The following is a 12238-nucleotide window of genomic DNA, read 5'->3' as shown; positions in this document are numbered from 1 at the left end:
AGTACTTGCTTACTGCATAGCAGGACAAGTTGCATCCTTAGCCCTGGGGTGGGGTGCGGCAAATGCCGAGGGACCGGCGGGGCTGGCAACCGTGCAGCCGGGATACCACCTGCAACGGCTGTCGCCCCCACATAGAACTTGGGGTGTGAAGCTGCTGGAGGGCAGAACAGAAGTGTGTGCAGGGAGGGGTGGAGAGACACGTGAGTTTTAAGACCTTATGCTTCACCTCTGGGCACAAGTTCGCCAGAAACTTCCAAGACTAGTGTGATGAATTAGGTTAGTACCAGACACTGGCACCCAGAATCCTCTTTTCCAGCCTGGTTCCAGCCGGGTTTCATCCTGAATTCCTGCCTAGAACCAGTGGCCACAGTCTCCTCTGGACCAGTCATGCCAGCCCATGCTGCTCCTCATGGCTTGCTCAGTCTGCTTTCTTATAGAACCCTGGACCACCAGCCTAGGGATGGCACCACCCACAATAGGCTGGGCCCTCCCATGTCAATCTTGATTAAGAAAATAGCCTAGCCGGGCGTTGGTGGCGCACGCCTTTAATCCCAGCACTCGGGAGGCAGAGGCAGGCGGATCTCTGTGAGTTCTAGACCAGCCTGGACTACCAAGTGAGTTCCAGGACAGCCTCCAAAGCCACAGAGAAACCCTGTCTCAAAAAACCAAAAAAAAAAAAAAAAAAATAGCCTACAGGCCAATCTTTGATCTTTTTGGTGTTGGTGGTGTTGGTGTTTGTTTTGTTGTTGGTGGTGTTGGTGTTTGTTTGTTTGTTTGAATTTTACTTATTGTATGTACACTGGTGTTTTGCCTGCACGTATGTAATGGTGTCAGATCTTGGAGGCACAGACACTTATCAGCTGCCATGTGGGTGTTGGGAATTGAACCCCGATCCTCTGGAAGAGCAGTTGGTGCTCTTAACCACTGAGCCATCTCTCCAGCCTCTGTTTTTTTGCTTTTTGAGGCAGGGTTTCTCTGCGTAGCCCTGGCTGTCCTATAACTTGGTCTGTTGACCAGGCTGGCTTTGAACTCAGAGATTCTGAGTGCTGGAATTAAAGGCGTGCACTACCACTGCCCAGCTACAGCCCAGTCTTCTGGAGGTGTTTTCCCAGCTGAGGTTCCCTCCTCTTAGATGACTCTAGCTTGTGTCAGGCTGACATAGATCTAGCCAGCACACCCCTATTTTGCTAGGCTTGTCCATCCCCTCAAATGCTGGAGTCCAGCTCAGGCTAGCTGGTTCCATAGAGGAAGCAGAACCTTAGTAGAGACCTCCTGTGGGCGGGCCCTGGCAGGCATTCAGGGAAGGGGTGTCTCCAGGTTAGATCCCTGGGGAGGTGCCCACCTTTCAGTACAGAAGCTGTCAACCAATCAGGATGTTGTGATGTCATAACTGAATTAGTCAGGCCTTCCCCCTTTCCTTCTCAGGGGCCTTTTGGAGGAGCCATGCAACATTGCTTCAAGCTATCTGCTGACAGTGTGTTGGCTGTGCTTCCCACACTCTGGTCTGGTGCCCATGCAAGGGTTGATTGGATAGCAAGTTCTGGGTTATTCCTGACTCAGGATCTTGGCCAATATGTGGAAATGCTGCCACCCTGTGGTTAGTTGGTGAATTACACCAGGGGTCTGTCTGCCTTTCCTGCGGAGGCTCAAGGACCACACAGGCCTGGGTCCTAGAAGAGTCCCCAGTGGTCATGAGACCAGGGTTCTCTCTGCCCAACCAATTCCCTGGAGGTGACAGGTATTGGTAACTTAGGGGTGATGGTCTCCTGGGCAGGTAGGCGTAGGCTTTGCATCTTGGGTGGGGACTCAGATACTTGGGGTCTGAGCCCCAGTCCCAAAGGAACCTAGCAGAGGGATGGAGACCCAAGTATCATGGGAGTCTAGGGCCCAGCTCCAGGGCTCCAGAAGACAGGCCTTGTAGAGTGTAGTGTTGGGCCTGGGCCACAGTGGTCGGAAGCCAAAAGGTCAGGCCTCCACAGCACAGCCCATGCTTCCTGGGGACCCAGATGGAGAAGTCAGCAGGGCAAGTTAGAGGCCACTGGGACTTCCTCTGATTCTCAGATTCATGAAGGCAGGGCCTTCACCAGGCCGAGCTAGATCATGGCCAGCATTCGGACGTGTTCCAGAAGTGAGGGAAGGCCTCTCCTTGGACCACGTCCCACCCGTCCAGTCCACAGCCCACGTACCACAGCCCAAGAGAACAAGCACTACTCAGCCACACCCACCCATCTGCTGGATAGGAAACTGAGGCACAGCTGGGGCCGATGTTTTTGATAGACCTGGTCGGCCACCCCTAGGTGGTAGGCTGGCGTTGTCCTGTGTGTTGCAAGGGTAAAGAGGGATGCCACATTCCATGGCAGACCCAGGACTCCGGCATCTCCCCAGGATAAGGATGGGTGGGCTGCAGCCACACCTCCTACAGCAGCGCTATAGTCTCTGCACTTAGGAGGATGGCAAGGTCCAGGCCAGCCTCAGCTACCCCATGAGACTGCAGCTTAAGAGAAGGGAAAAGAGATGGAAATGGTGCGAAGGCTCAGCAGATACGGGTCCTTCCACCGCGCAGGAAGCCGGAAGCTCCATCCCCACAGTGGGAGGAGACAGCTGCAAAGTGATCTTGTGGCACACGTACTCATACACACGCGTGTGTACAGACACATGCCATAAGCAAAGTGTTCATTAGTCAAAATAAGAAAGCTAGAAATGGGATAGGCCCCCAAAGGGGCGAAGTCATTGGGACTAGGGGATAGCAACCATCTCCCCAGCCTGGCCTAGTATGCTGAGTCCCTCACCAACCGCTCCCCACCAGCTAAGCCTAGGCCAGGGAGTTGTGATTTATGCCTGGGGTGGAAGAAATGAGCTCAGGCTGCTGATCCCATTTTACACACACACACACCACCACCACCACCACCAACAGCAACAACAACAGAGAGACCATCCCAGAAGGACCTCAGCAAATAGCAAGGTTTCCAATCCACTGCCTAGCTTCCTCAGATCCGCCCCGGAGGGAGGGAGTGCCATGCCTCCTTGCAGCAGCCTAGCCTGCCCAGTGCTCTTCCGTGTCCACTAGAGGGCAGCCGGGGCCAGGTTGTACAAGGAGTGGGAGCTCGTTAGTCAATAACCCTCGTTTTCAGTAGCTACGGCTCCCCTGGGGTCTGCCGAGCTTTGGCGGCAGGGGCAGTGGTGGGAGCGAGCAAATGCGTGTTCGGTTCCCTGGTTTAGTACATCCCTCAGTGGCCACAGCTTCCCTGGGCCTCGGTTTTCTCATCTGACGATCGCGGAGGGTGTTGGCCGCCACGGGGGCGGCCACGGGTTGAAATGATGTCCCTGCATAGCTGGGAGCTTTCCAGAGCAGCTGCCAGCTGCCCTTCTCCTTTCCCGGCTGGGAGTAGGTGTTGGTCCCCTCGCATGCCTCCCCTTTCTCCTGCCCCTTGTAGCACAGGGGACAGACAGGAAGGCAGGCAGAGTAGAGCAGCATTTCCTCTTGGTCCAGGGGGCATGAGTGCAGGCCCTGATAAGACACACATGGCTCTCCGCACGTCCGCCTTTTGTCCCAGCCCCGCCAGCCAGCCTTTCCTGCTCAGGCCTGCCAGGGAGGGAGGACTGCGACCGGCCTGTGTCTCCCTCCCCTATGCCTCTCTCAGGCCTTGTTTCTTTTGTCCCTGGGGTGCGAACCCAGGAGAAATTGAGGCTCCGCACAGCAACTCCGGTGACCAGCATACACCACAGGCACAGGGGCTTCGGGGCTGGGAGAAGATAAAGAATAGTGTCCACACTGTAGATGCTGCCCAGGTCCACAGAGGGCAGAAAGCCCACCCCAGGGCTCCGTGTCCTCCTCTTGCAGTGGGGTGAGGGGTGGGAGGCGGGCAGCCCCCCTACTCTTGCTTATTCTGGCAGCATTAGGAATCCTGGTACTCCAGCAGTCTGACCTCACCCCAGGCTCCCTCTGTGGCTTTCAGAGAGGCATGGGCCTGGAGGTCTAAAAGTCCCCAGGTTGCTCCTTCTGTCTGTCTTCCATGACATTCCACCCCAGCCCAATGATAGCTTTGCCTCCATGGTCCACACAGTAGCCACACAGTACCCTGTGACCAAGCAGTGACATCCTAGAGACCACACAGTGACATCAGTGATTGCATCATGATCATTTAGTAACCATCTAGCTATCATAGTGACTACCCAATGACAATCTAGTTGACAGTACTGGCCACTCAATGGGTCCTCGGGGGATTGAGTGACCTCAGAGTGGCTGCACATGACCACATTGACTACGGTGGCCCTTTGGGGGGATGTCCAGTGACACAGTGAGCCCACAGTCCTCATGTAGTGACCAGTAACTATGGTGATCACGTATGCAGTGGGTCACTGCGTTCAATGGGAGGTCACTAGATGGTCATTGCATGGTTATTGTGTGGTCCCTGCATGGTTTCTGTGGCTGTTAGTATTAAGTATAGTCATTGGCAGTCATTGTGTTGTTGGAACACAGTTGTTATAGTCACTTGGTGGTCATTGTGTGGTCACTGAATGGTCATTGTGTGGTCATTCTGTGATCACTGTGGTCACCGGGTGACCATTTGTGTGGTCATTGTGTGACTCCTGTGTTCACTTGGTGATTATTGTGGTCATTTAGCAGTTATTGAGTGGACACTGTACAGTTTATGTGGTCATTGGGTGGTCATTATGCAGTCGCACCTGGTCTTTGGGTGGTAATAGGATCACCAATGTAGGTCACTACATGATGACTACCTGGTCCTTACGTGTTCACAACATGTTCATTGGACTGTGTGGTCCTCCACTGAATTGTCATTGCTGTCACTGTGACCATTGCATGGTCACTGTGGTGACAACATGGTTACTGTCAGTATGTGGTCACTGTGATCATTGAGTGGTCACTGCACAGACATTGAGATCACCATGTGATAACTACACGGTCCCTCTGGTCACTGGATAGTCACGGTAAAATTGCTGTGCTGCATGGTTGTCACGCAGTCACTACGTGACTGCTGGGTGGTTGCTGAGTGACCAGTGTGGTAACTGCAGCCACTGTGGGGATTCTATTTCTTCCAGGCTTTACGTGATCAAGGTCATGGAATTGCCTCCCTGCCTGGTTCATTCTGGTGGTGTGAATGACAGGCTCTCTCTCTTCTGGGCGGTGCTCCAACGCAAGTGCGTGTCCTCGCCATCCGTCACGGATGAACACTTGGGCTGACAGCTGCCCTGGCTGCTGTCATAGCTCTACAGTGAACACGGGAGGGTGGATGTCCCTTCCAACACTGACCTCATGTTCTTTCCCACACCCTGGAAGGGGGCTGCTGACCTCATAGTGCGTATGCTTTGATGTCTAGAGGAGCTCCACACTCCTTCCAAGCCCTGTTAGACAACTCTGGAGACAAGAAGGTCCAGACAGCAGTGGACATTTCAGGGGTTTCCTAAGGATCGGGCATGAGGGTGCTTCTGTGGACAGAAAAATGCTCCACAATAGGTCCATGACGGTGGAGTCCCCGAACCCTACTGCCCAGTGCTGGAACCTGCCGCTTGTGCTCTTGGGGCAGGGACCCCCTCTGCCTGGTGCTCTGGGGTGGACATGTATCATCACACCTGTCCAAGCCCCAAGAGTGCTGGTTTTTTTCCCACCATCTGTGTCTTTCAGTAGAATAAATGCACTCACAATGTGGCCATCATAACCACTCATTCCGAAACTTTTTCTTGCCTCAAGCTGAAACTTTCCCCATTAGCAGCCATCCCCCAGGCCTCATGCCCAACTCCCAGGACTGATGAGAAGCTTCGTATGTTGCCTACACTGGACACTTCAGGCACATGGAACCATCTAGTGTGTGTCCTACACCACTGGTTTCCTCCCCTGGCCAATTCCTCCATGCTAGAGCATATAGCAGAACTCTGTTTCTTTGTTTTATTTATTTACTTTTGGTTTTTTGACATCAAGTTCTCACCATATAGCCCTGGCTGGCCCGGAACTGGCTATGTAGACCAGGCTGGCCTCAAATTCACAGAGATCTGCCAGTCTCCGCCTCCCAGGTGCTGGGATTAAAGGCTTGCACTGCTACCCCCAGGCTGTTCCTTTATCTCTGTTTACTTGTTTGTATTCTGGGGATGGAAGCCAGTTCTTTGTGCATGTTCTACAAGCCCTGCACTGAGCCACCCAGCTGGAATAACAGTACTTTGTTCTGATTCTGCTACATACTGCTTATTTCCATCTGTGGTGTCCCCCTCCTGGCTCTTGTAAACGCCAGTCCAGACCACGTAGATGGGGAATCCACTTCCAGTCTTTTTGGAGGCTACCTGGGATCAGAGTGGCTGAGTCCTTTGAACTTCCTCATCCTCTTGCCTCCTCCCCAGAGCTGGAATTGCAGAACCAGAGAAGGCAGCCAGGGCTTCATGCTCACTAGGCAAGCACTCTACAAACGGGACGCGCATCCCTGACCACAAAGGCTCTTCCTTTTCATCTGTGTTTTTGGAGACCAGTGGTCCCTCAAACCGTGGATTCCCATTCAGAATAAAAGGAAGCAAACCGTGGACACACGTGACATGCACCGTTTCAAAAGAGCCTTTGTTAGACAGCTCTTGGAGACACGAAGGTCCAGACAGCAGTGGACATTTCAGGGGTTTCCTAAGGATCGGGCATGAGGGTGCTTCTGTGGAACAGAAAAATGCTCCACAATAGGTCCATGACGGTGGAGTCCCCAAACCCTACTGCCCAGTGCTGGAACCTGCCGCTGGTGCTCTTGGGGCAGGGACCCCCTCTGCCTGGTGCTCTGGGGTGGACATGTATCATCACACCTGTCCAAGCCCCAAGAATTTTCAGCACCTAGGCAATCCTCAAGCACAAGGCAGTTCCCCATTGAGATGGCTGAGTTCCTGTGGTGAGGGCAGACACAGAAATCTCTCCACTTGGCTCTCAGTTCTGCTGTGAACCTAAGACAGACCGGAAGCATAAAGCCTCTTCTTAAAAGTCCTCAGTGAGGCTCATCTGCAGCCTGGGCCCCTCCCACCCCCTGGGGACTGGGCGGTGGCCTGGGATGGAGCTTGCTGACCTTTCAGCCCTCAGGACCTCCTGACTGTCACCAAGACATGTATGACTGGCACCACAGTCCCACAAATGTCAGATTTGAGGGCATCTTTCTTTTTTATGCTTGTGGACATTAATCTAACTGTGTCTTCTGAAGAGTCCAACCTACTTTAAAGCCCAATCAACAAACAAAAATTGATTCTAATTTTCATTTACAAAGAACAAACAAGTGGTCCCTATCCTGGAGTAGCTTTCTCCAGCCACCTTCTGGGCACAGGCTGGGCGCTTCTCCCAGAAGGAAGCAGCTGTGACTCCCACCACACCCTCTCCAGGAACAGGGCAGAAATAGCTTGTGGCTCCGGAGACCTCCTGGGCTGGGACCTGGACTCTGCATTGGGCCTTAGTCTTCTGTGGCTTGGGAGGCTGGAGCAGTGGGCCCTTTTCTTAAGACCATAGCCTGGGCAGGGCTCTGGAGGTGAAGACTCTTCCCTTTCTCTAGATGTTGTTTCTTTAGAATTAACCCCTGTCTATATGGCTAGGGACTATGGCCCTTCTACTCCATAACAGAGACCTAGAGGAAGCCAGGACACGGTCAGGCAGGGGTCATCCCTGAACCCAGCAGCCTGCTTCTGGATACTGTGCTCTCCCAGGACTCCTCCGGATGGTTTCCACACAGGGCCTGGGCACACAGGAAGAGGCCCTTTAAAGGCAGCTGGAGGGCCAGGATAGCTCCCTCAGCCCACTGATCACCAGTTCCTCCCCACAGCTAACCAGTGCCGCAGTCAACTTTCTGCCAGCCTCCGCCACCCTCCAGCTCCTATATCATTCACCAACACACTCTCACTAGCCCCCACCTACTCACCAACGCCAACTCACCGGCCTCTACCCACTTACCAGCATCTCTACCAGTCACCAGCCCCCATAGCTCCCGGACCACACGTGCCTGGCCCTGCAGCCTGAGCTAGGGGTTTCCGGCCATTGTCCAAACCAGAGCTGGCTCAGGAAGCTGCGCTCAGAAAAGGGTGATAGTGGGGGAGGGGCTGAGTCCAGAAGGGGCCGTGTGGGATGGCATGGGGCTTGGGTCGAGGGGGAAGGGGGTCCTCCTGGTGCATAGTGACGGCCAAGGACTTCAGAAGGCTGGACACTCTGCTTTCGCTGGCCTTATTTTTTTCAGCCATGATTCCTGCCTGGCATGATGAGGATTGAGAGACACACAAGGTCTGTCCCCCACCCCCACCCCCATCCCAGATAAGGAGAGCATGGTTGGCAGGGCCTCAGCCGCTCTAGAGCACTGAGGCAGAACAGCAAGGAATTCCTAGAGGCAAAAATTCCAGGAATCATCTTTGGGGGCGGGGTAGGTCCTAGTTAGGCCAGCTTACCCACGGCAGGCCCCTGCTAGGATCTGCTCACGTGGGGTCTGCAGAAGGACATCCCATGCATGATGGAGGTATGATGGAGGCTGGCTCTAGGGCCCAGCAGAGCCTGTGGCCAGGTCCTAGTCCACTCAGCCAGGACTCTTGGCTCCAGGGCCATTATGCTTACTTACCCAGCCCTGATGTCCCACCGTGTCAGAACTGTCATACCCAGCCCTGATGTCCCATCATGCCAGAAATGTCATACCCAGCCCTGATGTCCCACCGTGTCAGAACTGTCATACCCAGCCCTGATGTCCCACCGTGTCAGAACTGTCATACCCAGCCCTGATGTCCCACCATGTCAGAACTGTCAAACCCAGCCCTGATGTCCCACCGTGTCAGAACTGTCAAGCCCAGCCCTGATGTCCCACCGTGTCAGAACTGTCAAGCCCAGCCCTGATGTCCCACCGTGTCAGAACTGTCATACCCAGCCCTGATGTCCCACCGTGTCAGAACTGTCATACCCAGCCCTGATGTCCCATCATGCCAGAAATGTCATACCCAGCCCTGATGTCCCACCGTGTCAGAACTGTCATACCCAGCCCTGATGTCCCACCGTGTCAGAACTGTCATACCCAGCCCTGATGTCCCACCGTGTCAGAACTGTCATACCCAGCCCTGATGTCCTATCATGCCAGAAATGTCATACCCAGCCCTGATGTCCCACCGTGTCAGAACTGTCAAACCCAGCCCTGATGTCCCACCGTGTCAGAACTGTCATACCCAGCCCTGATGTCCCACCATGCCAGAACTGTCAAGCCCAGCCCTGATGTCCCACCGTGTCAGAACTGTCATACCCAACCCTGATGTCCCACCGTGTCAGAACTGTCAAACCCAGTCCTGATGTCCCACCATGCCAGAACTGTCATACCCAGCCCTGATGTCCCACCGTGTCAGAACTGTCATACCCAGCCCTGATGTCCCACCATGCCAGAACTGTCAAGCCCAGCCCTGATGTCCCACCGTGTCAGAACTGTCATACCCAGCCCTGATGTCCCACCATGCCAGAACTGTCAAACCCAGCCCTGATGTCCCACCGTGTCAGAACTGTCATACCCAGCCCTGATGTCCCACCGTGTCAGAACTGTCATACCCAGCCCTGATGTCCTATCATGCCAGAAATGTCATACCCAGCCCTGATGTCCCACCGTGTCAGAACTGTCATACCCAGCCCTGATGTCCCACCGTGTCAGAACTGTCAAACCCAGTCCTGATGTCCCACCATGCCAGAACTGTCATACCCAGCCCTGATGTCCCACCGTGTCAGAACTGTCATACCCAGCCCTGATGTCCCACCATGCCAGAACTGTCAAGCCCAGCCCTGATGTCCCACCGTGTCAGAACTGTCATACCCAGCCCTGATGTCCCACCATGCCAGAACTGTCAAACCCAGCCCTGATGTCCCACCGTGTCAGAACTGTCATACCCAGCCCTGATGTCCCACCGTGTCAGAACTGTCATACCCAGCCCTGATGTCCCACCATGCCAGAACTGTCATACCCAGCCCTGATGTCCCACCGTGTCAGAACTGTCATACCCAGCCCTGATGTCCCACCATGCCAGAACTGTCATACCCAGCCCTGATGTCCTATCATGCCAGAAATGTCATACCCAGCCCTGATGTCCCACCATGCCAGAACTGTCAAACCCAGTCCTGATGTCCCACCGTGTCAGAACTGTCAAACCCAGCCCTGATGTCCCACCGTGTCAGAACTGTCATACCCAGCCCTGATGTCCTATCATGCCAGAAATGTCATACCCAACCCTGATGTCCCACCATGCCAGAACTGTCAAACCCAGTCCTGATGTCCCACCATGCCAGAACTGTCAAACCCAGCCCTGATGTCCCACCATGCCAGAACTGTCAAACCCAGCCCTGATGTCCCACCGTGTCAGAACTGTCATACCCAGCCCTGATGTCCCACCGTGTCAGAACTGTCATACCCAGCCCTGATGTCCCACCATGCCAGAACTGTCAAACCCAGCCCTGATGTCCCACCGTGTCAGAACTGTCATACCCAGCCCTGATGTCCCACCATGCCAGAACTGTCATACCCAGCCCTGATGTCCCACCATGCCAGAACTGTCAAACCCAGCCCTGATGTCCCACCGTGTCAGAACTGTCATACCCAGCCCTGATGTCCCACCGTGTCAGAACTGTCATACCCAGCCCTGATGTCCTATCATGCCAGAAATGTCATACCCAGCCCTGATGTCCCATCATGCCAGAACTGTCAAACCCAGCCCTGATGTCCCACCGTGTCAGAACTGTCAAACCCAGCCCTGATGTCCCACCGTGTCAGAACTTTCATTCCCACCAGGACTCTGGGTGCCGGGATTCCTTGCTCCACTGGCCACCTCTCTTATAGGTGACTCGATGCTGGAGCCCACAGTCACTTCCCAGTCCCCTCTACCTGCCCCAGGCCGGGGTCTCAGGCCAGCTTCTCCTCTCTGTGCCTCAGTGCCCAGAGCAACGTGAGGGAACGGACACACTCTGTGTTATGTCTGAGAGTGTTACAGGGGTTGAAGGGGGTATGGCTGAGATCTGTTCCCGGCCTAGAGGAGGCTGCCGCACCATCATCATCATAATCACCATGGTCATCGTCATTGTCATCATCATCATCGTCATCTTCGTCATCGTCACCATCATCATCGTCATCATCATCGTCATCATCATCATAATCATCATCATCATCGTCATCATCATCGTCATCATCATCATCGTCGTCATCGTCATCATCATCGTCATCGTCATCATCGTCATCGTCATCGTCATCATCATCGTTGTCTCATCGTCATCATCATCACATCGTCATCATCGTCACATCGTCATCATCGTCATCATCATCGTCATCGTCGTCATCGTCATCGTCATCATCGTCATCGTCACATTGTCATCATCATCATCGTCATCATCATCATCATCATCATCATAATCATCATCATCATCATCATCATCGTCATCATCATCATCGTCATTGTCATCATCATCATCGTTGTCTCATCATCATTGTCGTCGGCATCGTCATCGTCATCATCATCGTCGTCGTCATCATCATCGTCATCGTCATCATCATTGTCTCATCGTCGTCGTCATCAGCAGCAGCAGCAGCTCCCACACATCCGTCACTCTAACCCTGTACAGGCATCCTGACTGAATGGTGATCTCACGGCATCCCCCCCTCCAGTTGCCTAGTCCTCACTAGCTCCTCCGGATCCCCTGGAGTTGGCCAGAGACTGGATGGCAGGTGGGGTAGTGCTATGGAAAACAGTGGGACTAGCCCTTTAAGAGAATCAGATACTGACTAGCATTTGACCCTGGCCTCCCAACCAGAAGCACTGTCACAAAGGGTTGTTTATGGTCTGAAAAACAAAACAAAACAAAACACATCACCAGGCACAAAACTGCTAAAGGAGGCCATGGTCCATAGATACATGGACACGCACCGTGTGCTCTAGCTGTGTAACAGAATTTGGTTCAACCAGAACGAAGCTGTGATTCACGCTACAACTTGGAGGAAACTCAAAACTACAACGGGAAAGAAGGCAGACACAATAAATACTGTCCCGATGGGGCTGATCCCTGGAGACAGACAATACATTAGAGGGTCACCTGAGGGCTGGGGATGGCCTGGCGGGACACTGGAGCTCTCTTGAGGTAGTGAGAGTACACTAGGATTGACTGTGATAGTGGTCACACAAGCCTCGGCTGTCCCCAGCACCTTGACTCTTACATGTTCACGGGTGGGTGATGTTTCTGAGTGTCCTCTGGATAAAGCCGGTTTGCTGCAAAGAAGGGAAT

The sequence above is a fragment of the Mesocricetus auratus genome, unplaced genomic scaffold (assembly GCF_017639785.1).
Source record: "Mesocricetus auratus isolate SY011 unplaced genomic scaffold, BCM_Maur_2.0 Super-Scaffold_100004, whole genome shotgun sequence".
Classification (NCBI taxonomy): Eukaryota; Metazoa; Chordata; class Mammalia; order Rodentia; family Cricetidae; genus Mesocricetus; species Mesocricetus auratus.
Note: the sequence above shows the minus strand (reverse complement) of the source record.